A 4,491-nucleotide genomic window follows, 5' to 3' on the forward strand; every position below is an offset into this window, starting at 1 on the left:
TGCCCCACTGTGGGCATTTGGGTTGTAGGAAGCAGGGGAAAGTGCTCACTTTCCAGGGCCCCCTTGTGGGATTCTCTTCTCTCTGTCTTGGGTCTACCCTTCCCTGCCCCACCCCCAACCCCCTAGCTGAGGCTCTACATACTGAGAGAGAGGGTTTTAGGATCCTCCCGTTATCAGCCAGCTGGTGACCTCTCACCCTATATCAGTGAGCCAAGGCTGGATCCTGTCTCTGAGGCTAATCACTTGTGCTAGAGATGGAAGGCCTTGTCACTGTAATTTGGGAACTCTCTTCTCTTTCTGACCTCTCCTTGTACCTCTGACTGTCTTCCTTCCAAGTCATCAGTGACTTTCCCTATGTTCTCTCTCTCTCTCTCTCTCTCTCTCTCTCTCTCTCTCTCTCTCTCTCTCTCTCTCTCTCTCTCTCTCTCTCCCTCTCTCTCTCCCCTTGCTATCTTTCTCCACATTTCCATTGTTTTTATTATTGGTTGGTTTTTTGTCTTCCCTTGTACTCAGTGCTCAGCAAGAGAGGGACTTCTTAAACTTTTTTTTTGTGTCCTGGATGCCTCTAGAAGTCTGGTGAGGCTTACAGATGCCTGCTGAGGATAACGTTTTTAAATGAAAAACTTAAGATGCTTAGGATTACAGAGGAAACCAATTATATTGAAATATAATTGTTTTTAAAAGTATTTAAAAAGTTTATAGAACCCATGTTTAGAACCCCAGTTTTCTCAGTATCCTAGGAAATTTTACAACATCAGAGTTCTTCATCTTGGTTCTGTAGCTTTTGAAAAAATATAAGATAGTATAACGTAACATAACATAACATTGCATAGCATGACATGACATGGTATGACATGACATGATATATGGTATGATATGATATGATGTAACATAATATAACATATATTTATAATGTAATATAATACAATATGATATATGACGTGATGTGATGTGATATAACATAGCATAATATGACATAACATAACATAATACAATGTAATATAACATAATGCTATGTTACATTATGTTATATTACATTTCATTACATCATATCACATCACATCACATCATATCACATCATATCATATCACATCAATCTACATCTTTTTTGATAAGTGTCCAGGGTCATTCAGTCAGTCTGTATCAAAGGAGGGGTTCGATCCCAGGTCTTTTAGAGTCCAAGGCCAGCTCTCTGAGTGCTTTTGCTGGGATCTGAAAATGACAGATTTAGAACTAAAGGGGTTTCTGAGAGGTGACTGAGTCTAACACTTCATTCCATAAATGAAAAGTCTATGAATCAGAGTTTTAAGTGACTTATCCAGAGTCACTTAGCCAGTATGTGCCAGATGTAAGACTGGAACCCAGATCTTTATGATTGCTGATGCTTTTATTTTCTATACCATGGTGCTTCTTACCTCTATGAGCAATAATGACAGACTCTATCACAATGCCATGCACAGAGCAGAATCTTAATAAAGCTTTATTGGGTTGGATCAGGTAACAATAATAAAAAAATTATAATAGGGGATTTATTTATTTATTCTTAGGGTAAAAACAGAAGAAAAAAGATCAGTAGGAGACATGGAAACAAAATGACTTTTTTTGATTAATCTCTTTACAAAGTTTATATATACATTGAAAAAATAGGTTGCAAATAAGCTGGGGTTTAAATTTTTATTGATACTAGTTTGATCTTTAAAAAAGATAGATTTAAGATTTTCTTTTTGTTTATTTGAATGTTTGGTTTGGGGGATGGTAATTAAGGATGGAGTAAGAAATTTAAAAAAGAACCAAATCCCAGCTCAGCATTTTGCCTCCATGGGTTCTTGGGCTGCTCTTTTGATGGTTTCATCTTTCTTGTCTAAAAACTGAGGGGAATGGGTTGCAAAGGTTCTGAACCCTCCTTGGGTCATGGACAACTTCCACCATCTGGGGGAGATCATGGGCCCCTTCTTAGAATCATGATTTTAATGAACAAAATAAAATACACAGGATTCCCAAGGAAACCAATTATGTTGCAAGAAAACTGTCTTTTTTATTGTTAGCCAACTTTCCCAGACTCCTGAAACTTATTCATGGATCTCTTGGAGGGCTGGGAATCCCAGATTAAGAAACTGTGGACAATTTGATCTCTAAGGTCCCTTAGGGTTAATTCTAAATCCCAGGACCATCCTTCTTTCCTCGGTTCCTTCCCATCTTCTTTGCTTTTCTCTCTTCTTCAATCCTCTCTTGATCCTCCCAGATCAGTTTCTTATTCTCCAGGGAGTAGTTTAAAGGGACCTACTAATTTTCTGAGTTTGATCTGGTTTCTGGAGATGTTGGGGGAGCAGGGACCATGTGCTTCTTGATCTTGGCCAGTATCTGATTCAGCAGCAACCACACAAGATAATAGAACCAGGCTTTGAAAGCAAAGGGAGTCATGGAAAAAAGTTTGGGGAAAGGAGACACATGGCCTAGATCTATGTGTGATCCAATCATCCAATCCGTAAGTATTTACAAAACATCAATTGTCTGATAGGTATTGTGCTAGACAATGGGAGATACGAAGACACAAAAAAGCACTTGCTTTCAGGGAGCTTATATTCTACTAGAAGATTACATAATGCATTTAAATTATATGTAACAAAATGCTAAGTATGTACATAATAATCATGAGTAAAGGAAATTATTCTGGTAATGACCTAAAGGACAGCTTGGAAGGATTGTTGGATTGAAGATAAGAGGAATATGTGTAAGTGTGTGTGTATACACAAATACATACACACATTCTTCCTCCTTCCTTTTCCTTCCTCCCTTCCTCCCTCTCTCCCTTACTTTTTTCCTCCATCCCTTTCTTTCTCCCTCCTTCCCTTCTTCCTTCCTTCCTCCCTCCCTTTTACCCTACTTTCTTTCCTTCCTGCCTCCCTCTCCTTCTCTCCCTTTCTTCCTTTCTTTCTCCCCAGGATCTAGACCAATGTGCCTAAAATACAGCAGGCACTTTATAAATATTTGTTGTTTGAATGGAATTAAGTAAAGGGCTTTAGACGTACAAAATGCTTCATTCCACCCAAGGATAAGTTGAAGGAACATTTAGCTTGGAGAAGAGAAGGCTCAGGGGCAATAAGATAGCTGCACTGGAGTATTTGAAGGACCATAACATGGAAGAAGGATCAATCTTGTTTTGGGGCTTGGCACCAGAGGACAGACCAAGGAACAAGGAGTGGCAGTTGCTAAGGCAGGTTCAAGTCTGCTTTCAGAGAAAACTTCCTAACAATTGAAGATATCCAAAAGTGAAATGTACCCACCTTGGGAAGCTATGGCTTCCTTGTCCTTCTTCATCCTGAAGGGTCATTTTGGCCTGGAACTCACTCTTCATTAATACACTCTGCCCCCCCATAGGTCCTCCTTTTTTCAGTTGGAGAGTGGAGGGCTCCTCCATTTTAGGAGGGTCCCTAGGCCAGCCAGTTCTTCAGTTCCCAATAGGCTGCTCTCATCTAGATTTCCCCATGATGCCTCTAAGCTGGGCACCATCTCCTCCTCGCACTTTCTTTTCAGCTTCCCATTACATATTATCTTCCCCATTCACATATAAGCTCCTTGAGGGCAGGAACTGCCTTTTTGCTTATATTTGTATTTCCAGCACTTACCTTATGTCTGGAGGGCTTAATAAATGTGTTGATTCACTGTCTGTCCCTAGAGATCTTTAAGTAGAAGCTAGGCATCCCCTTGTCGGGAATGCAGAAGAGTTTAGTGGTACCCCATCAGCTTCTACCCTTAGACTAGACAGCCCTGAAGTCTGAGCCACTGCAGAGATCCTGCTGTTGGGAAACTGAGAAGAAACCCACCCCCATTCACATTGTGACCCTCTAGATAACCTCCCAGGCTTACATGATGGTGGAATTCACTTACTATTGGCAAAATACAACCGTGAGTAAAAAGAGATTTTAGAAAGCTTATTTTCAAAATCCTCATACGGTGTTTTGGACATCAAATAGCTCTTTAAAACCACCACAGGACGGTCAGGATTTAAGTATAAATGATTCCTGAACATATGGCTTGAATTTCCCTGGAATTCCTCCTGGTCTTAAAAGTGAAAGGAAAAGAATCAGGAAGGAAATAGGGTACTCTACAAGCCATTTTAGAAAGCAGAAAGTAGCTCCTTGCCAAGGAGCTGTAAGCATTCAACCACCAGATTCCAAGGCTTCTGGGAGACACGGGTGGCTTGGTTGGGCTGGCTCCCAGACTGCGTGGGGAGGGAAAGGGCAACTGTTTCATTGATTTTCATCAAAATTTAAATGGCCAGTTCATGAGAAGAGACCCAAGGAGAGTCCAGCTCTGGGATTTTTCCCATAAAGACCATAGAGTGGCAGAGCTGGGAGGGTTCTTAAAACAGGGAATGTCAGAGTTGGGAGAGGGATTAGAATAGAGAGTGTCAGAGCTGGGAAGGGTCTTAGAACATGAGATGTCAGAGTTGGGAGGTATCTTAGAATTAAGAACTTCAAAACTGGAAGG

Source organism: Petaurus breviceps, unplaced genomic scaffold (assembly GCF_028583685.1).
Source record: "Petaurus breviceps papuanus isolate PSGF00001 unplaced genomic scaffold, PetGlider_PUasm1.0 99, whole genome shotgun sequence".
Lineage (NCBI taxonomy): Eukaryota > Metazoa > Chordata > Mammalia > Diprotodontia > Petauridae > Petaurus > Petaurus breviceps.